The sequence below is a fragment of the Patiria miniata genome, unplaced genomic scaffold, assembly GCF_015706575.1.
Source record: "Patiria miniata isolate m_02_andy unplaced genomic scaffold, ASM1570657v1 HiC_scaffold_18, whole genome shotgun sequence".
In the NCBI taxonomy this organism is placed as follows: Eukaryota; Metazoa; Echinodermata; class Asteroidea; order Valvatida; family Asterinidae; genus Patiria; species Patiria miniata.
Genome location: NW_024037056.1, coordinates 764,591 through 788,109, shown reverse-complemented (window position 1 = coordinate 788,109; position 23,519 = coordinate 764,591). Strand labels below are relative to the sequence as shown.

Sequence of the window (23,519 nt, the reverse complement as noted above, 5' to 3'; positions counted from 1 at the left end):
AAAGCGAAAGAGGCATCAACAAGTTCAAGGTCCCTAATAGTCGGGTTCTCTATTTACGAGGCTACAGAGTCCAGGTACAAGCAGGTACGCGCCCCCATGGGTGGGGGGATACGTCACATTACTGTCGACAAAAATACACCCAAAAGAAAATTGCTACATACCCTTTGCCCCTTGTTTTTTCAAGATGGAAAAAAACTGTCATGGTTCGCTCGGGGACTTCCAGTTAGATGTCTCCACAGATGTGCATGGTAGCCAACCCGTTCACGAGAACGAGACTATTCAACATTTGATCGACAGACTTGGTCTAAAACACGTACGATGCTATCTCCTGGCCAAATCAGTAGACCTGGATGAAGATAAGTCAGCAAGTGACCCTGCAGAAGACAGCCTGGAAGATCTACCAGATATGTTTGCTCACAGACGTCGGAGAGGAGAGGAAAACCTCATGCCAACAGCCATTGATTCGAGCCAAGAGGAGGTACCGAGCACAAGTGACGGCCACCACATTTCTCATGGGCAACCTAACTCGGAGCGATACCGTCCGTTGAATCAAGGTGATGAGATGACAGTTGACAATGAAGTCATCGTGCAGACTGCTGATGACTCATCGCCCTCCAACAACCCACTGTTGTCCGAAGCTGCTGAAGACCGCGTTGAATTAGATGTCCAGTCAGTATTTGCTGCAACGTTGGACTCGGATGCTGTGAATCTCACTCCACCAACCTATAACATTCCTGACGAATTCATTCAAGAGGACCAACTGGCTCGATTAAACGACGACGACTCCGGTATCATTCAGTTTGGCCCCTTCCCAGCAGCAGTGGAACTGGACTTAAATGCAACACAGCCATTGGTAAAAGAAATAAAAGTGCACCGTGGCAACGTTTGTCAAGAAATGGTAACATTTTTCTCGAAAGAGGAGAACGTCAACCTGAGAGGAACAACCTTCGAAGTGAAGATGCTGAAGTCAGATGGAAGCACAGAGATGGCTGAAGACAACGGAGAAGTCTTGAGGGATGCACTTACTGAGTTTTTCGTCAGCTTTTATTTGCAGTACACAATCGGCAACTCGGTAGCCGTACCGGTATTACGCCATGACATGACCAAGGTCCATTGGTCGGCAGTGGGAGAAGTAATCCGCTTAGCATTCAGACAGGAGGGAATTTTGCCGGTCAGGCTTGCTCTGCCTTTCATGCAACTGGCATTTTTTGGGACACCCGATGACCCACTAGACGCGTTCATGCAGTTGCTCCCGGATGTCGACCGATTGCTGCTTGAAGATGCAATGAGGAGTGTTTCATCTGTCGATGCAGATGACTTGATGGATTTCATGGAACGACACGATGCCAGACGAAACCTTACAGACGAGAACATCGAGAAATCACTTACCGAGATGGCAAATAAGGAGATGCTTCAAGTACCACTATTTGTGGCGCTGTGTTGGCGACCAAAGCTGAAATCTCTCGGCCTCTCACGACTCCAGCTCCGTCAGATTTATGACAACCTGAAGCCATCAACCAGGAAGGTATTGAACATATTGGAATTTCCCAAACCAATGAACACAGAAGAAGGCGCCTTGAGTTCCTCACTTAAGAGACTGGTGAGGGAGATGGATCAGAATCTGCTCGGCCTGTTCTTGCGATTTTGCACGGGGTCCGACCTCGCGGTCAGAGAGAAGATCACCACCAGGTTCACCGAGTCAGAGATTCGCTGCCCCACAGCACACACATGTGGGTGTGTTCTGAACATTCCGCGCTCGTATGCGGCACTGCCTTATATCACATTGAAGTCAGAATTCACCACCCTCCTTCGCAACAGATACTGGCAAATGGACATCATCTAAAAGCCGTGTCACCCTTCTTCTATTTCATTAACAGACAACCTATATCAATCCCATACATGCACTCTTGTTTCACTGCAGTAGTAGTTAATTAGGTGATTTGGAAGTGTGCTTTATGTTATACATGATTTGTATATTGTATTATGTACGTGCTTGAAACGAAAAGTCATTTTGTTCTTTTTGTATCATCATGAGGAGAAGTAACCTTCAGTATAACCTTCAGTAACAGTTGCATTGCCATAATTTTTGTTCATGATCTATTATGATGAGAAGTATCCATCAGTAACAGTTGTATTTTTTTCATTTGCGCTGCCATTTTGGTTGAGGAGAAGTAACCTTCAGTATAACCTTCAGTAACAGTTGCATTGCATTAATTTTTGTTCATGATCTATTATGATGAGAAGTATCCATCAGTAACAGATGTATTTTTTTCATTTGCGCTGCCATTTTGGTTGAGGAGAAGTAACCTTCAGTATAACCTTCAAACCTTCAGTCAGAGTTGTATTGCCATAATTTTGGTTCTTTTTTAAGTAGGCCTATCCTTCAGTAACAGTTATATTTTTCATTTGCATTGCCCTTTTGTTCTTTTATGTTTTAAGAGAAATATCCTTCAGTAACAGTTGTATTTTTCATTTGCATTGCCATTTTGTTCTTTTATGTTTTAAGAGAAATATCCTTCAGTAACAGTTGTATTTTTCATTTGCATTGCCATTTTGTTCTTTTATGTTTTAAGAGAAATATCCTTCAGTAACAGTTGTATTTTTCAATTGCGTTGCCATTTTGTTCTTTATGCGTTTTAACGAGGACAAGTATTCTTCATAAACAGTGACATTTCCCATTTGTATTGTAGTGAAATAACCTTTTTAAATCCCAATTCTGTTCATGGGATATACATTCTTTTATGTGGTGTTCTGTAGTTGTAGTATTTTGAAATGATTTTTTTGTTACTGTATAAGATTCGCTAATCCCAAAGGCTGGCACTACTGTTATATTTTTTTTCCTTTTTTCTCCATCCCACAAAACATATTTTGTTGATATTGCTTCTTTCCTACGATGCAAAGGTTTCCTTTGAATGATGTGTCCCTCATAAATAAGTTCATACGAGATTTAGTTGTAGATTTTACATACGTCACAAAATCCTAATTATAAAGCACTTTAATTTGGCGATGCATATTCCGCGTCCTGTACAAATTGTGCAAAGGTAACTCGCCCAAAATGTAAATTAGTTCCGTTGAAATACAAATTCAACAGGAAAAGCAAATCGTACCTTTTCGATTTTCCAAAGACGTTTTGCTCACACATTTATATTATATTTGTCCCAAATTTCATTGCATAATTATATTGGTGACTGAGGTGTTACATTTGCAGGCAGTTGCTCGTGTTAGATATTGTTGAAGTTTTGATATAGCGTTTTGGTTTTGCTCGTTGAAATTATAAAAAAAGTGAAGTATTTATTTAATCGTTTTTAATTAAAAAGTGACGTGGATTGTAATAAAAGTAGTTTTTGCCAGGCAATTAAACTGGGAATCACAGAAAATTTCCGTTAGAAATGTTGGTTTCACTCTGTATATTCATTTGTGGTTAGTTTGAACATTCTTTGAACAATGCAGTTTTCCAAAAGTGCTGCAATCAAATATATAAAAAAAAAACCTGGAAATAGACTTATACATAAACAAAACTAAGAAATAGGTAAGAATGTAATTAGTAGTGTAATCTACATAGATTTGTCTGTACGTCATTCATGGCATTCGAGTCTATGTTCTAAGAATGGGTCCATGGGTGCAGACATGGTGTACTTCGCCTTATTTGCTGGGGTTGCTCAGCAGAAGGTCCCTCACCCCCACCAACACACATGAAACCTGTTGCTTGATATTTTAATAACGTCTGGCTGGGCTGAGTGGGATATCGGCTATTTTTTTTTGACGTTGGCTGTTTATCCTTGACGTTGGCTGTTTATCCTACTCAATTACTTCAATAATTCCATGCACTTGATTTCAGAAAACTGACAACTTAGTACACCAATTTCAACTTTAAGAGGTTCATTAATGGCCTTTTTGTAATTGATGTCTACTTCGTGACATGTGCTTCTTTTTTACAAATTGGAGGTTTTCATATAACATCAATAATTCATCTCATTACTGATCCACAAGTCGTTTCTGGGCAGCACGTATCACCGACACTGACAGTATTGTGAGAAACTATATAGGTCTATATATTACTGTTCCAGATCCTGTCGAATGGCATCACGCAGCGCGTGGTAAAGCTGCAGTGCCTGCTCTACATTGCCAGGATGTTCCAAAGAATGTTCAGTCATGTAAATAATGAAGAGTTCAAATAACTCCTCGTCACACGGAAGGCCATCCCTGAAGGTACACTCGGTGCAGCAGGCTTCGATATGTTCCTGGTCAACTGGCTTCAAGTAGTCACGTCGGCCAAACAATTCTGGCATGGAGAAGAGAACTACAGGTCTTCCGTTGGGAACGTTCTGATTCTTTGAACGTCGTATGCGATGGCAGTTCCAGACAGACGACATCCTATCAAGATCATTCTATTACAAAAAAATGACAAATAAGAAATTTAGGCTATATCACATCTTTTACTCACATTCGGTATGTTCGAGCATCATAACTTTTGATTGAATTATACATTAGAATTAGAATTATAAAGTAGTCAAAATTGCAGCAGCCATACACATACTTAAGACTTTCACAATGACAATCAATAATTTTGGAACTCCATTTAGTGGTATTAAGTGGGTTTTCTATATTTATTTTCCTTTTTGAGAGAGAGAGAGGGATATCCAGTCATATGGAAAGGGTAAAGTGCACGGCATTACTTTACACCGTCCTCACAGTTAAGACAGGCTTTGCACCATATTAGATTTTTCCACATTGACCTAATTTCGGCATACATGCATGAGGATGACGAACAGCAAATTGAAATAATTCAACACACCTAAACCAAACTCATAAAGCAGAATTGGACAAGACCTGTGTCTAGAGAGTCTCCTGTGAAATCGCCAACATCCTTCAATGTCTTCAGAGCATCAATCCAAAATTGTGTGCATCCTTTACGCAGCATACGCCAAAAAGCCTCTATCCGCTGATTGTGAGTACTTTTCCCATATATGAAGCTATTCTGCTCCGACAAGAACTCTTGCATCATCGCCACACCCTCGTTCTCGGTTCCCATGTCTCCTCTGATCATACTTGGACATCCCTCCATAGCGCTCACTGCTTCCATGTAATATCCAGCAATTACCTTAGGATCGCTGCTCGTGCGATATACGTTTAGCCAAACTATCTGACGCGAAAACCCATCAATGCACCCATTGATGCGCAACCCATACGTCTTAAGTTTGTCATAGGAGTCCAGGTGCCACAAGTAGTTGGGTCCCCTTGCGAAGTATTCCCTTCTTATGAGCCTGCCTCTTCTCCGAAGTTGCAGACCATCAGGATCTAGGATCTTCATAACGGCATAAACCGTGTCTCGTTGAACGACTTTGCCAGCTTGCAGACATTTCAAATGCATCCATCTGTATCCATGCATAATTCCACTTTCATTGATCTGATCAAAAATGAAGTCAGCGACTTCCAGAATGTCAGTGAAGTGTTTGCGTCGAAACAGACGTTGCTGACGCAAGCGTCTTTTCAGTGTCCTAAGACTTATGACGATTCGGTGGTTTAGAGCAAGCGCATACAAAATGTCCGTGTAGCTGAGACCCAAATGGAAATACGTGGCTATAATATCTTGATCCATAGCTTATCTGTGTGAGCAAAATAATACAACATGTATACTACATACACATTTTGAACACCATACCGTGAAAATATTAGTATTTAGTAGCAAAAATCAGCCGCTTTGTCATAATCACAGGCAGAGTCGAGACAATCAGGGGCCTCATGCATTATGCATGATAACACTACGGTACTAAAGGCTATTAAAAGCAATACATCTCATCTGCCAAAAGCTTTGGCAATATTGGCCTACAGGGAGGGATTTTTCATTACCTGGCGTTATTAGAACTAAGCAAACCAAAAATTAAAGCGGGAACAGCGAGCTCAGCTGTGAAGATTTCCTTCTCCAAAGCTTCGAATCTTTGGTCTGACTGATAGCGTCAGATAATTCAGATGATTAAGTGGCGGCTGCGAGATATTAAGTTGCGACCGCCAGTTATTAAGTTGCGGCCGCCACATAATAAGTTGCGGCCGCGACATAATAAGTTGCGGCCGCGACATAATAAGTTGCGGCCGCCACATAATAAGTTGCGGCCGCGACATAATAAGTTGCGGCCGCGACATAATAAGTTGCGGCCGCCACATAATAAGTTGCGGCCGCCACATAATAAGTTGCGGCCGCCACATATTAAGTTGCGGCCGCCACATAATAAGTTGCGGCCGCCACATAATAAGTTGCGGCCGCCACATAATAAGTTGCGGCCGCCACATAATAAGTTGCGGCCGCCACATAATAAGTTGCGGCCGCCACATAATAAGTTGCGGCCGCCACATATTAAGTTGCGGCCGCCACATAATAAGTTGCGGCCGCCACATAATAAGTTGCGGCCGCCGCATATTAAGTGGCGGCGATGTACAAAAAAATTCTGACGTGTTTGCAAAATATATATTCATCCCTTAGAGACCTGGCACTATCCGGCTTCCGTACTTTTACAGTTCTGTTGGGGAGACTAAATAAATGATCAGGGAAGATTGGGCTTGAAGGGTGACTGTCCTAACAAAATTCTAACAAAGTACTGCATTTCAACCAAAATATTACCCGTTGGGAAGTGTTTATAAAGTTAAAGCAGTTTCGCCAAAAAAATTAATGGAACAGTACAGAATTAATTACCCAAGATATTATTTTTGGCACTCTAACCAAACAAACCAAATTTCTCAACGCTTTAAGGGTATTACAGTCGAGAAAATAAATCCTTTTCAGACTTCAAAACGTCTAAGGTTAGTTACAGGCATGGTCAGTGAATGGTAGGAATTTGCATTGTAATGCTCTAGTGGGTGCTTTGTGTTTAGAATCTATACAAATACGCTCATTACCGAACCTGTCATCTGCTTGACAACAACAACAGAAACGCCACGTGCCTTCAGTTCACAGCTATTGCAGTGTCACCCTCGTCGTGTTGACTAAGACTCCCTTTGCTAAAGGGCGAACCTGTTGTACAGACCGTAAGTTCCTTCTTGTAATTTTGGACTCTTTCGTTTGTCATAACTCGGGGACATAAAATAACAGTTCACATTTTGTGATTATGACTGAGAATTGTTTTTCTTCTATTTCGAGCTCAATTGTTATGATCATAAATGGGCATGTCAGGGTCGGCATTGACGATTACATTGATGGTGGGAACATAGTCTAGTTTTTATTGTCGCAATGTTTTTGGTTTACCACGGTATCTGTAAATTTGTTACAATCTTTTTATGTTATAATATCATGATCAAATATTGGAATGTGTTTTCTTCATTCATTTTCTGCAATTAAAAGTGACTTTCCTTTGAATCGGACTTTTCGCAATTAATACACTATTTTGCACACCTCCTGGATTGTCCTAGATCATTTGCAACGACACCAGTGGTGATTCTGCATTCCTTCAGAAGCTTTAAGCCAGCACGGGCTTCAGCTTGGTGTCCAGCGCTGCATGGACATTTGGGGACGCCAAGTCAACTGTAGCAAATTCTGAAAGTGAGTATTATTTTGGATGGCGTTTAAATGTTACCTTCTCGTATATACAAAACTGAAGAAAATCGCTCAAAAAGTTAATTCCTCGTGTACATCATCTACAATTTTAGTTTGAATCCATAGGAAAACAACATAATTATTATGGATCTAAAGTGGGACCTTTTTACACTTAGTAGTGCACCCTCTGTTGGAAGAAATAGATGACAGCAAAAAAACGGAGTTTGCTTACACGTTGTAGTTTTTATTGTGGCTTTTTTTTTTTTAAGGTTCCTGTCATTTTTTTTCTTCAAAACTGTTTTGTTATACATCATGAATAATTATTGGACGAAATATCAATTCAATTCAACGCGCTTTCCTTTAGGTATCGGAACCATTAACAAAGAGTGGATATTTTTTGTTCGAGATTTCAGTCGATTTTTTTTCTTCAAATCTTTACATTGCGACTAAATATTCAACAAAATTTCCTTCAAAAGTAATTCCAATTAACAAAGTTTTTTTCACGATAAAAATACTGCTTTCTTCAATCATATAAGAATAAAATTTTCCCAAGATTCCCTTAAATTTTCAATCATGTTGCGTCACATATCACGGCCAGTAATGCGACGCAATTTTAATCATATGGGATGCGTTATTCTGCAATATTATCTCCACAGAGAGTGTGGTATTTTTGTCAAATGGGTACATCGTGACACACATTGACGGACGTCTTCGTTTTTTGCAAGAAATTGAAGGAAGCAATCATGGTGTACGTATACAGGGTGTTTCAAAAAAAGGAAACCCAATTTCAAAGAATGAGTATGGACTTACGATATGTTTACTGGCTATAAAACTGGTATCATCTGAAAGCGTAATCTCTATGCTTTTCAATGATACCGTGTTTAGGTTTTCTGAGTCATGCATCACTGAGCATCATTGTCTTGAAAACTGAATGCAAAAATGCACTTGGTTCACTTTCATAAAAAAAAACACCACTGGGTACGGTGTGCCTATTGTTACGGAAATGTCTTTGAAATGGCTTGAATGTCAATTCTCGGGAAAATGGCAGATTGTTTTGAACGTGGCTTGGTCAAAACGAGAATTAATGACAAACAAAATCCAGTTTTGAAACCAACCCGACTTGTTTTTTTATTTCTTTTGATGCACCCGTGTTATCTTCTTGAATACTTATTCCCATGCACACCATGCCTATTGTGTTTGACATGAAAGTGAACCAACTGCAATTTTGCATCCAGTTTTGAAGATAATGATGCTCAGTGATGCAAGGCCCTGGAAATGTAAACAAGGTATCATTGAAAAGCATAGAGATTACGCTTTTATATGAAAGCGGTTTCACAGCCAGTAAACATTTAGTCTGTCCATACTTGTTCTTCAAAGTTGGGTTTCCTTTTTATTGAAACACCCTGTATAGCGTCGACACTTTTTTGCTTTATTGTCGTGTATTTTTTTCCGACGAGGTTTCCGTCCAGGTATTTTTTATGTCATTACGTGACGACTAATTATCGACTATTATGTTCAAATATCTATTATTCTGGAGTAATTGTATCCATAGGTAGCATGTTACTTTCATTCAATTATTATAAAGTTACTTTAATTCCCAATTAATTGTTTTTTGCGATTAAAACACTAAATTGTCATTAAATGACATTACATTATTTTATTCTTCTTCTGTTCCTGTCAAGTTTCTTACTTTCTGTGTCAAAAAAGCGATGAGCTATTTTGCAATAATTGTCTCTAGAAAGAGTGATTTATTTTTGTTCAATAAAAAGTGACTTTCGTTATGAATTTTTCATGATTTTTATAAATCATATTAAATTTTTTCCGCAATGGCTTTCATCAATTTTCAAACTTGTGTAAAATATAATGGACAATAATAGGACGCAATTTTCATTAAATGCGATGTGTTCTGCAGTCATTATGTCTTAAAAAACATGTTTTATTGTTCGCAGATTGTCATCTGCATTATACAAAAATCTTAAAGGTGCTGACCAGTGTTTGTGTAGGACGCCCTCTTTTGGAAGAAATCGACGGTAGCAAAAGCTACGTACGGAGCGTCCAAACAATTGTTTTATTGTCTTTTATTGTTTCTTCCCAGGTTTCCGTCGGGGTTTTTGTGTGTGTCAGTACATCATGACTAATTATTGTCAAGTTTTCATATCAATACAATTTATTTGGGTGGGGGATTATTGTCTCTATAAATAGTGTTTTACGTTTTTCAATTCAATGTGTCTTAAATTTGCAATCAATTTTTGGGGGTTTGAATTTTTCCACGGTTCTTGTCAATTTAAGTTGCTTAGTGGGTTTGAGGATTCATTGTGGCTTATTACAAAAGAAATTGACGGCTGATCCCATTCCCAGTAGTTAAGTCAACTTTACTGTAACATAAACAACAACCTTGATTTACAGACAATAACTCAAGATATATCCGTTACATTAAATTGATATTTCATACGCTTATTAAACATGATTTGTGACCCCTTTCTGTTGAATTTGAACATTTTGAAGAAGAATCGTCGAATAGTTAAATAATAAAACATTGCAATGTACTGTATTAAGCGCGTAAAATACCAGGCGATTCTGGAATGCAGATTATAAAGCACGTAAAATACCAAGCGAATTCAAGTGAACTTTACTATAACAAAACAACATACATGTACTTGGTTTCCAGACAAAAACTCAAGAAATACATTTTGCAATGAATTGCAATTTCGTATATTGATAAAACGTGATATCTAATACAATTCTGTTGAAATTGTAGACAAATTGTCATCAAAAAAAACCATTATAAACAAAGCAATGTGGTGAAATAAGCGGGTAAAAATACCAGTCGATTTTCGGTAAACTTTACTATTTCCAGACAATGAATCAAAAAGTATTCGTCGCATTAAATTGACATATCACACGCTTAATAAACATGATATGTGACTCCTTTCTGTTGAATTTGAAGAGGAATCGATCAACAGTTAAAATAATATCAGAGCAATGTAGGATTGCTAAGCGCGTAAACTACCAGGCGATTTGAAGTCAACTTTTCTGTAACATTAACAACCAACTTGATTTCCAGACAATAACTCAAGATTTATCCCGTACCTTAAAATGACATTGAATCCACTTATTAAACATGATATACGACCCCTTACTGTTGAATTTCAAGAATAATCGTCAAATAGTTAAAATAATATTAACCAGTGACGCACCCAGGATTTGGTTTTAGGGCGGGGGGGGGGGGGCTCAAAATATGTCTATTTACAAAATACAGTTTTGTTTGTTTTTGTTTTCAAAAATTTTGCCCAAATTTTTTGGCCGCATACAAAAATGGTTTTTTTTTTTAGGGGCGGCCTATTTTGACGTTAGTGGCGCCACTTACACCCCTATTAAACTACTCGAAAACAGACCACATTAATAATCTCCAAGGCCAAAATCGTGGGACTAAAGAGTTCTGAGTATTTTAAAAAGATTTTATAACAATTATTTCTTTTCAAAGAGCGGGCGCGCTACACAAATACTGCTCACCACGCTCCGACGTCTGGCCATTCGAGATGTAAACACAGTTATTGTGCAAAAAGGGAACTCAAGATGAACACATTGTATTGCATTGAAATTTCATGTAATGTTTTGCAATGGTATTTGACACGAAAATCTAGAAAATTGACACGAACCTCCGAAGGTGGAATGTAATATAATTAAAGGAAATTGCAGTATGAAGGACACTTCGTATTTTATCCTCATGCAAGAATTTCGAACAAAAGAGGGCGCGCTACACAAACACTGCTCACCGCGTTCCGACAAAATATTTTGATTTACAAATTTGTTAGGGCCGGCCTATTTTGACGCCAGCCAATCGTGGGACTAACAACAAAAATGACAACCTCTTGGGGGGGGGGGGGCTCAAAAGGAAATTGCAGTATGAAGGACACTCTGTATTTTCTCGTCATGTCAACACAGTTATTGTGAAATTGGGAACTCGAGATAAAAACATTGTATTGCAATGACATTTCCTGTATTATTTTGTCATGGTATTTGACACGAAACTCTAGAAACTTGACGGAAACCGCCGAAGAATAATGTAATACAATTTAAGGGAATTGCAGTACGAAGAACACTCCGTATGTTATCGTCATGCAACAATTTCTTACAAAAGAGGGTGCTGCACAAACACTGCTCACCGCACTCCGACGTCTTAAGTTGCCACCGACGTCTTACTGTAAAAGCAAGTAAATATATACTAAATAAATTTTACTGCAGGAATACGGAACGCTTTTTTGCTGGCAGCAAAATTTCCGGAAAAGTTTTTTCGTTTCGTAAAATAAACAGACCATTAACATGAGTTTGGACATGTGTACATGGTACACTTGGATTACTATAATGTGTAGGTGTTTGGGCCGATGTGGTTGATTGTAATCATGATAATAAGCATAATTAATATCTGCAATTACGCAAAGTCCGTAAAATTACGGCGAAATTTACGGACATGAAGAAGAATAGTCAAACAGTTATGAACAAAGCAGTGTAGATTGTAAAGCGCGTAAAATACTAGGCGAATTTAAGTCAACTTTACTATTGCAGAACAACATACTTGGTTTGCAGACAAAACCTCAAGAAATACCTTTTGCACTTAATTACAATTTCGTTAATTACAATTAAACGTGATATTTGATACAAGTTTGTTGAATTTGTAGACGAATCGTTATAAATGAAAAAATAATAAACAACACAATTTAGTGTAGTGCGCGCGCAAAATACCAGGTGATTGTTGGTAAACTTTACTATAACAACAACAACACACTTAGTTTCCAGACAATAAATCAAGAAACATTCGTCGCATCAAATTGACATATCATTCGCTTGTTAAACATGATATTTGACCTCATTCTGTTGAATTTGAAGGAATATCATCCAACACTTTAAATAATATAAACAAAGAAATCATGGGCGTCGCCAGGATTTTTTCTAGAGGGGGGCAAAACAATCTTTTTTGCCAAACAATGCTTGTATTTCTCAACACAATCTCGATTTGTCAGTTTTAGAGGGGGACAGGGACATTTTGCCCCCCCCCCCCAACTCATTAAATTTACACCACTTTGTCTTCGTGCCTCTTTTTTCACTTTTTTTTTTTTTTTTTCTTTTTTCTTTTTTGCTTTTCCAGGGGGTGGGAGCAAGTGCCCCCCTTGCCCCCCCCCCTCGCGACGCCTATGAAAGAAATGTAGGATTGTAAAACGTGTAAAATACCAGCCGATTTGAAAACAACTATACTGTAATAAAAACAACACACTTGGCTTCCAGGCAATAACTCAAACAATTACTTTTTGCATTGAATTGCAGGTTTTTTATGTTGATAAAACGTGATATATATAAAACAAGTCTGTTAATTTGTAGATGAATCCTCAAACAATAAAAAAAAATAATAAACAAATCAATGTTGTGTATTAAGAGCGTAAAATACTAGGCGATTTTAAGTCAACTTTACTATAACAAAAACAACACAATTGGTTTCCAAACAATAACTCAATAAATATTTGTTGAATGAAAGTGAAATTCCATACGCTCATTAAAGATGATAAGTGACCCCTCTCTGTCTAATTTAAACAAGAATTGTCAAACAAACAAAAATAATGTAAACAAAGCAATTTAGTGTATTAAATGCGTAAAATACCAGGCACTTTTAAGTCAACTTTCCCAGAATAAAACCACACACTCGGTTTCCAGACAATAACTCAAAAAATATTTGTTGCATTAAATTGACATTTCATACACTTTCTAAACATTGTATGTGACCGATTTCTGTTGAATTTAAAGAAGAATCGTCAAACAATAAAAAAAATAATGTAGACAAAGCAATGTAGATTGTAATAGCGCTTAAAATACCAGGTGAATTGAAGTCAACTTTCCCAGAACATAAACAACACACTTTCCGGACAATAACTCAAGAAATACTTGCTGTATTAAGTTGACATTTAGTGTGTTTGTTCAATATAATATGACATAACTCTCTTTAATTTGAAGAAAAATCGTCAAACAATAACATTTATTTAAACAAAGCAACGTAGTGTGCTCAAATGGCGTAAAACACCATGCGATTTTAAGTGGACAACACACACGGATCCAGACACTAACTCTTAGAAATACATTATTTAACACGATATGTGACACAATTATCACGTGTAAATATCACTCTATGGGGCCGATTGAAAGGTCTGAAGCCATCGAAATTCAAAATGGCGGCGCGCCCTGTGCATGCGGTTTTTTATATGTCGCGACAGTGTGTTTTTTTTTTCAAAATGAAAACATTTTTGTTTTTGTTTTTATGTGACGTCGCAATTAAGGCAGGCAGGCACTGAGTACACCACCATCTTTTCCTCCTAAAACGTTGGCGTTGGCTAAAGTGGTCAGAAATTCCCTCAGATCGCACCAAAGAGCATCTAGAATCCAAAAGTTTTTCGGGGCCCTTAAAGGGAATGTACATCATTGGCTTTTGCTGTTATTTTTTAAAAATGAACTATTTGAGGGGTTAGTATAATAGATCAAATATTGTTACACAGACATGTTTGAAGTTTTGTGTTCGAAAATGCTGAAAAAGCCAAGAAAACAAAAACGTTCAAGTAGTCTGGTTCCCTGACTCCACTAAAGATGAAATGGATCAATTTATAGATGCCGGAAAATTGTTAGGTCAGGGAACCAGTCTAGCTGGGCTGCACCCGTTCATGAACATGTAACCAATAGCAAACACAATTTTGACTGAACAAAATGGTAAATTTGGAGCAGTAGTTGAAAAATAGTTAGGTTTTCCAACGGTGGTCGGCCGACCACCGTTGGAAATTTATACAAAAATACAATTTTCTTGAAAATGACTTCACACCAAGTGCCATAATTTTACAGGATGCTTTAGACTGTCATTAACCAAGATCCTAGTGAGGTATTTCGTAAAAACTTGGTGTTTGCAAATGTTGTATATTCCAAACGCCGTAATTTTTGGAATCACTTTTTGTGGGACCAATTTTTTTTTCGCCCAGCCCAAAAAAATGTGTTCTGGATCCACTCTTGGGGAAGCACAGGTACATGTTTTCTACACAGCTTGCTTTTTTTGCGTTTATGTCTTTGGTGGTTTGTGCCATTGATCTCAGACTGTGTACACAATGGTTTGGTGCAGTCAATGAAACGTGTTTGGCGCCCTCAATATTGAGGGCGCCAAACACAGTTTAATTTCCAAACACGCAGCTGTCTTGCTTGGTGTGTACATGTAGTTTGTTTAATTACCTTTCTGCGTTTGTGATTATGGGTCTTTGGTTGAGACCCTCCCACTCCAGTTTCATGCTCTTATTTCATTATCATATTTCTAATATTCATAGGACTGCAGACATGGTGTACAACCTCTGTCTCTCCGTTCCTTTGGAATATTGAGGAGTCTTTGGATGAACTCGCGTTTACTTCTGGCATGTGTAGCTAGCAAACCTTCACGTGCATGACGTGGGGGTGATCATCGATGTTGTTGTTGGATGAGCCATAGCCAATGTCATCGCCGATCGCATCATTTCGGATGTCATGACGACGGTGCAGGGGGGAAGTCAACCAACTTTCCCAAGGTAGACAAATTCCCTTGATGTCAGTGTTTGCCTTACTGGAAAAAATGTTGCATCCTGAGCTGACGACACTTGTACAGGCATGGGTGTACAGGCATTACATTCACTGTGTGGACTTCTGAACAAAAGATGTCCACATAAACCAGGTAGAGGAGCAAGGTGCGGACTTGGGCAAGTCCACACAGTGTTTCCCCATTTCTGGAAAACAGGTTTAGAGGCATTTTTGGGTTAGGTTTATCCGTAGCAGAATGAAGAGAAACACTAAAGGGAATCATAGAAAAAAAATGGGTTGAAAGAGTTATCACAGTTTAAGAAAAATGAGTTTTTTCACTGGTTTTTCTCAACTACACGAAAGCAATGGAAAGTCCACACTTGGTATGTAACGTAAACTTGGGTGTGTGTGTGTGTGTGTATAAAGGTCTTTGGACACGAATGAGAGTCAAGAAAAAAATGCTGTAAGTTATTTTCCTAACACAATTGGGAATGTTAATTCTCAGTGCATGCAGTCCCAGATTTATGTTGTTAGTATCACTCAGTATCATCATTTTGGCGATCATGTATAGTGTAGGGCCCCTGTTTTGTTTTGATCAAATTCGAATCAATTTTTTTTTTATGGCTAAAAAATGTTGTCAACCTAAAGCAGACTTCTCTCAACTAGTAATGCCTTCAAGAGAGAACTGCACAAAGACAGAAAATGTCTCATTTTCCTATGATTACTGATTACTGTTATTTTTTGCTCAACAGCTGATAAAAATCAACCAACCAGTTCTCTTGGTTGGGGAGTTATTTGGGTGGTAACGAAGCAGTGGACGAGGCAATCAATCGAGCACACCATTGAGACATGGATCAACCTCCACTCATTGACGGAGTTGTGCTGACTTAGATCATTGATGATTAAAGTAAGTAGCAAGTTTGAGTCCTGTACATGGGTTTGACCTTGGTTCGATTCCTCTTTTGTTCCAAGGTGTAGCCTTAGTTACCCTTGAATGAATTGAAAAGTTTTTGGTTCAGATCCTACTGCTTCTTTGGTTTGATTCCTTTTAATTTCAAGTTGTAATCTCAGTTATCCTAGTATGAATTGAGTACTCCTAGAAAATCGACTGCTATCATTCTGCGCGCGTGCACGTTTCAAGTGTCAGGTTGGCTCAGTGCGGAAAGGGCATATTTTTCATCATTTTTGCCCTAAAAACCGACAGAATCCACCGATGTTTGTTTGGTGCACATAACGTGAGTATGTCATGAGGTATTGTACGGAGTTTAGGGGCAAACTGTGCAGCGGTTCTGTGGGAAAATGCTTGCTTGGGATGGACGTTTTTGTACTAAGTTGGTGTTTTGTATAGCAAACGGTTTAGCGGGGTAATCTGCCTATGAGGCTCCACTACGTGGCGCCTCATAGTTCTAGGAGTATGAATTGAGGAGTCCTTGGTTCATGCCTAGTCCAAAAATTGGGGACTCTACATGTACGGGGCATTCATCCAACATGAGACAGAATTAAGCACAGGCCGTTTGGCCAACAACAAAATAATAATGGGTCTCTGGTCAGACCAAAGTTCTTGAATTGATGTAGTGATGCATTAAAAAAAATATTCTTTGTCTGTACCATCCAAGCTTGGGAAAAAAATAGCAAAGTGGTAGGCCTACTGCTTTGTTTGTTTGAGTTCTCATATGGTGTTACATCATTTGACTTGGTGCCCTTTCATTTGCCTTGGTGCCCTTGTGCTCCTTAGTGCTAAATATTTGAGGCGGTGCAGCACTAAAGGGCACTGTTGTGGCTACAGAAAACTTTAAAGAAAAAAAGAAATTGACTCAACGGATCAAAATTGACGCACAACAATTTTTTATGGCTGAATGGACAATAATGCAAGTGGGGGATTTTTGTTTTCTTTATATTTTCAGATTGAGTGATATTAATAACCTTTGATAGTCACTACTTATGTTTTAAGGAAATTGTATAAAAAATATGGAGTAAGGTCTAAGGCATGTTTAAAGTAAAACCAATGGGCTTGTTTCATTGTTTTTGTCATGTAATGCTGCGGCCGGGTGAGGTGGAGTAGAGGGCGCTATTCAGGACATTCTTCTGTCACCTTGCAAGATGTAATGATTGCCAAGTCACTATAAATTTATATTTCCCGGATTGTTTGTATCAAAGATATACAGGTATCACAAGTCCTAAGTTCCCCCCAACATTATTCTTAATTAATGAAATAGAAAAGCACAATTTCAACAATATCCCAAATGCAAATGACAGGGGACACTCTCCTGCCCATCTTGTGAGAAAATGAGGGAAATCCAATCACGCATACCAACACGGAAGCTCATTTGAATGAAAAAAGTGCCAATAAAAAAAGTTGCAGTAAATAGCATTGCTCCAATGTACTGGTTTGATCATGCTTTAAAAGATAGAATGTTAATCCCTTTCGTATCTAATCTAAAAGAAATAGGATTACACAGCATTTTCTTTGTCACCTTTGCATTAAAAGGTCTGTCATTATCTGTTAGATTACCAAGATTGTGTCTTGTTTAGTTAAACATCCTTTTAAACAAGGAAACTTTTGTAAGGTAAAGTTATTAATTAATGAAAGTCTACCCTGCCTTGCAGGATCACTCAAACCAGTACGGTACATTGGAGCAATGCTATGTACTGAGACTTTTTTTATTGGCACTTTTTTCATTCAAATGAGCTTCGTGTTGGTATGCGTGATTGGATTTCTATCATTTTCTCACAAGATCGGCAGAAGAGTGTCCTCTGTCATTTGCATTTGTTATATTGTTGAAATCATGCATTTCTATTTCATTAATTAAGAATAATGTTGGGGGGAACTTAGGACTTGTGATACCTGTATAACCAGGCATCCTATCCTACATGTATCTACAAGGATGGGACTAATACGGGAGCAAAGACACTTCTTCTTCAGTGAAACAATAATTTATTCTTAAAAACTCCAAGAGTTCTCTGAACCAATTTGACGATCTGTATGCATAGGACTCAGCTATCATTGCTTGTTCATCTGTCATCCGCTACGAATACCGCAAAATCTTTGTTTGTATACACGTTATCCGACGCAAACTGGTTAACCTATTTTGTTTTAACCTTGTTCCACTCGAATTTGCAGGATAGCTAATAATGAATACAAGTAAATGTCTCAATCAGTATTGTGGCGAAACGAGCTATAGGCCTACACCCTTTGTGGCGGGAATAACTAGGTGACCCGACAGTCTGACCTGATTGAAGGATGGAATTGGACCTGGCCTTAACCCACAAAAATATTTATTAACCTCGCACAAGGATGAGCGGTTACCCTGACGCAAGGGGGGATATAGTTAAAGAACGGCGGACTAAGCCTAGGGGCTGTTCGTTTGGCGGAAATGTACCACCGATCTGCGATTAAGTACTTGACTTTATTGACAGAAGAGGGGACTAACTTACTCAGATCTATCCAACAGAGAGCGGGACTACATAAGCTTCACAGTAACCAGTTATTCCAAGACGTTAATCAGTTAGTTTATTCCTTTAGCACACTTCAATTATAATGTCAATGCGTCACCATTCAATAATTTATACAATGATAAACCTCACAGTTCTGATGAATCCAGGTAAACCTCGGACGGTGTTCGAATTAACACTGATAAACCTCATTCTTAAAACAATCACTAGTTAACCTTGCTGTGATAATGAACACTAGTAAACCTCGCTGATAGAATAAGCACTAGTAAACCTCGCTGTGATAATGAACACTAGTAAACCTCGCTGTTAGAATAAGCACTACATGTAGTAAACCTCGCTGTTAGAATAAGCACTAGGAAACCTCGCTGTGATAATGGACACTAGTAAACCTCGTTGTTAGAATAAGCACTAGTAAACCTCGCTGTTAGAATAAGCACTAGTAAACCTCGCTGTTAGAATAAGCACTAGTAAACCTCGCTGCGATAATGAACACTAGTAAACCTCGCTGTTAGAATAAGCACTAGTAAACCTCGCTGTGATAATGAACACTAGTAAACCTCGTTGTTAGAATAAGCACTAGTAAACCTCGCTGTGATAATGAACACTAGTAAACCTCGTTGTTAGAATAAGCACTAGTAAACCTCGCTGTTAGAATAAGCACTAGTAAACCTCGCTGTTAGAATAAGCACTAGTAAACCTCGCTGCGATAATGAACACTAGTAAACCTCGCTGTTAGAATAAGCACTAGTAAACCTCGCTGTGATAATGAACACTAGTAAACCTCGTTGTTAGAATAAGCACTAGTAAACCTCGCTCTTAGCTGAGGGGTCAACTGCACCCCTTGTCATTAGCTTATACAATTATAACCTTCGTACAGCTCTTGGGTCAACTGCACCCTTTAGCTTGGGTGCAATTCCATGCCAAAGTTGACATGACCCTCAAAATTTCAAATGGAACTTATTCAAATTGTTTCACTTTTGCAGGTGAGGGGGATACCTAAACCTTATGAATATGTACTAATATTGCCTAGATTTGTTCGTTTTCATTTTTTTTCAACGTCTGAATATGTATCCATGGTAACTTGTTAAATTTCAAAAATTTGGGGAAAAAGATTGAAAAATGTTAACATTTAATAGCTTAACAAAGATGAAAACATTTTTGGAATTTATTATATTTGAAATAGTCATCAGGGAACCTTCTCCAAAAAATTAGGGAAAAAAATGTGATTTGTATTTGCATAAGTACACTATGAATAATCATATTTACGTGGTTTTTTTTCCGCGGCAACCTTAACGTCCGTAACGTTTTGAACATTTTTTTCCTATACAGTCGTATCCAGTGAAGTGATTTTTTCCAAACCACAAATTTAAAGCTAGTTTCTGAAGGGTTACCTTGTGCAGTATGAAACTTGAAATTCCAATAATTAGATCTAGGCTAACGAGCGTTACGGACGTTACAAAATTTTGTTACGGATGTTACGTTACGGACGTTACACATTATACTTGCATATATACGTTACGGATGTTACACATTGTACTGCATACAAATGAACCTTTCATGCACCCTCCACTATGCACCTTATTCTCATCTCTCTTTTAAAATATGAAATGACCCCATGTGCACATACATGTAATCTAGGTCATTTGTAAAAATGTTCTGCCTCCTGGCCTGAATGTTATAATTACATAAGAGCCATATATATATACGTGTATCTCAGGCACGTGTACCGGTACATACAGCTGAAGTTTGAAACTGACAAGCACACATGCAAAGTACATGTAAGTGAATTTTGATTAATACTTTTTCAGAAGTTTTTATCTGGACTTAAGTGTCAGTGGGCTCCTTGCACCAGCAAAAGAGGGCGCCCTTTTACCTAGCAACAACGTCCCATGGGCGGGACATTTAGCTGGTTGGCGCGCACCGTTCCTTGTACTTAGTGTGTGACGCACGTTACTGTACACAGGGGATTTGTACTACATACACGCAGTGGTATGGTACAGCCGCGCATCACGGCAAAATTGCAGTCAGGCAAGATGGCGTCGGTCGGTCACCCCCAACTGTACTCTCTTTGCCGGTGAGGGGGTATTTGTGAACGGAGTGGATAGCTTTGTTTAGCTGAGCCATTTCACTAAATTTTATAACTTATGATACAAACAACAGTTACTGTATTTTTCAGTACGGTAGAGCAAATTTGGAAGATTTCCACAATGTTTCTAAATGTGTTTGTTCACAATTCTTACAGACTGTTATAATGGAAGCATAATTTGGCTGAACCTCCAGATTGCAGTAGGCAGTACATTCAACTCCGGCTAAACCGACATCGTACAACTCGTCAAATCGCTCAAGTCGGCCGTCTGACTAAAGTCCCGATTGTCCGTAATGCATTTCCATTGAATTTTTTGGTTAAAAACATTAGCAACTGATCTTTTATTGAAATAAATTCACACATTTCTCCTACAAGAATGCAAATTGTAAAATGTATTGAAATGTTTTCAAATTGGCACATGAACTGATTTAATGTACCGGTATGGGGATGTACCGGTAGGTATACCCTAACATTTAAATGACGGTGACCTGAATTGTTTCAGATGGAGGACACTCTTATTACTGCATTGCAAATACTATAGGATACATGGTCAATGTTAATTTGAAATGTGCTACTCTCTGAAGAAAGATTATCATTAAGTAAGCAATCACTGACATTTACAGGTATTTCAACAGGAAGTTTTATACCAAAACAATGATAAAAAGTGACATTTTGACGTAATTCCTCATCACCATCACTATCGTCATCACCATCATCACCATCATTTTCTTACAAGAAGGTTTCTAGTCACATGTGGTGCTGGTGGTACACCATAAAAAGGATGAAAAAAGATATTTACAGCTGAAAAAAAACATGACTGGTAATCTTGGAGCATCACGATTTCACACGCGTAACGTCCGTAACACTACAATGTAACGTCCGTAACGACAAACACTTGGGTTTTCTCCAACATCACAGTGGATTTTTCTAAGTGGTCATCCATGTTTGTAAAAAGTGAAGTGACAACTGCTAGTGCATAGTTATTTCAAAAAGCTTTGGCAAGAAACTTCACAGAGTTTCACCAATACACTCCAAATGTTGAAAAGCCTTTTCAAAACACGTAACGTCCGTAACGCTCATTAGCAACAATTATGTCTAATTAATTAATTAGGTTACCTCTTAGTTTACTATACCATGTTATACATTTGGGCCTAAGTCTGAAATGTGCCGAGTGAATAAAATTTGCTTTGACCCCAAATATGTTATTTTGGTTTGTCAAAGTTTCTAGTCGCCTCTGAATGTAACGTCCGTAACGGTGGAATTGCCCTTATACAATTATAAACATCTGGTTCAACAGGGGTCAACTGCACTCCCTTATGATTAACTTGCACAATTATAATTCACAGCTGAGCGGGGTTATTCACGTAAGGTAAACCTCACTTGGGTATACCTCACCTATACTTCTAGGGGTTCCTACATGTACATGTAATTTATAAAGTGGTCGTCTGCACCACTGACTTAAATAACGGGCTAGTGTTCTTTCACTTTGCACAAAATGACTCTAGACTAATGAGGTCTACAATAACAGAGTAGATGTATACACTACAACACAGTCCTTGCTACTTGCTTGACCAGCGAATTACACACACGGGGTAGTGTAGTAACGTTATAACCCACCCGATGATAATAATAGTCCCCTGACGTTAACCCAGTAAACCTTCGGGAAACTCAGGGTTCACAGACTTTACAGGGTCGCAATCAACCGTATCTACGCCAAAGTTGCACAGGACAACGGCATGCAATTCCCTCCACAAAGTCACATTAAGCGGGTTCCCCAGCAGGAAAAGCGAGCTCTCAGTTGTCCAAGTCTGCATCAACCGCAGCCACGCCAATGGGCATAGATCAACGGCAGACAGACCTTCCGAACAATCTTAGCTACACTATTTCCTCAATGGGAAAACAAGCCTACGGACTCACAGGGCAGCGATACCGCAGCTACGCCAAATGGCACAAACAACAGAAGACAATCCTTTAGTCTGAACTAAGCCTAACTGTTCCCCCAACCTTCAGATTTACTCCGAGTCCCACTAATATCTTAACTCAGGCCCTACATGTATACATGTGTATATAATATCTGAAATATCCGACTTCTTAACAACAATCCACCCCAAATCTTATCCGATAAGACCTTAAAATGCACAGGGGGATGTAAACAACGAAGTCCAGCTTTACTGACCGATCACACCAGGCACGCTGGGGCTTTCTCACGAGATTGCTCGATAATCGCTTGTTTCACAACGCGGTCTCTCCCAGTAGTTTACTCATTGAAGTCTCTCACAGCAGTCCCGATCCCACGCCAGGCCACGAGGCAATCGCCCCAGACCATGCCGGACGCACGCTGCTGATTGGTTGCCGTGCGCTATCATGCACTCAATCACGCAGTACACGCCTGCATAATTCATAGCCAGACATGCCCATCAGCCTAGTGTACATGCAGGACGCGCATGCTGATTGGTTGCCCCACAGTATCGCGCGCTTTAACGTGCGGGCTGACATGATGCTTCTGAGGCTAGACATGATATTAGTCACATACCCCTGTTTTGTTACAGTATCAAACATTTTTTCCCAAATTGACAATTTTTAAATTTCTTGACCAGGTGATGGCAGATCTACCAGCTCACTTCACATCAGAGAGCTCTCTTGAGAAGCACTATAGAAGCACTATAAGGCCCAGGAGAAGGACTGCTTCTCACGGCTAGAACAGACTCAGACCAGAGCTCCCTTGAGAAGCACTGTACGGCTTAGGAGAAGGACCGCATCAAGTACATCACTACCTTGCTGATGCTTCACAGGGATGGAACAGACTCAGACCAGAGCTCCCTTGAGAAGCACTATACGGCCCAGGAGAAGGACTGCATCAAGTACATCACTACCTTGCTGGTGCTT

The 23,519-nt window shown here is 38.9% G+C and overlaps 1 long non-coding RNA gene across 1 annotated transcript; it reads left to right on the top strand.

Annotated features, from left to right (window-relative positions):
• The first annotated feature begins 14,759 nt into the window (after positions 1-14,759).
• LOC119724120 lies at positions 14,760-23,290 on the top strand. Its single transcript, XR_005270612.1, has 3 exons — positions 14,760-15,105; positions 15,847-16,001; positions 23,231-23,290. It is a non-coding gene; the product is annotated as an uncharacterized LOC119724120 (long non-coding RNA).
• The last annotated feature ends 229 nt before the right edge of the window (positions 23,291-23,519 follow it).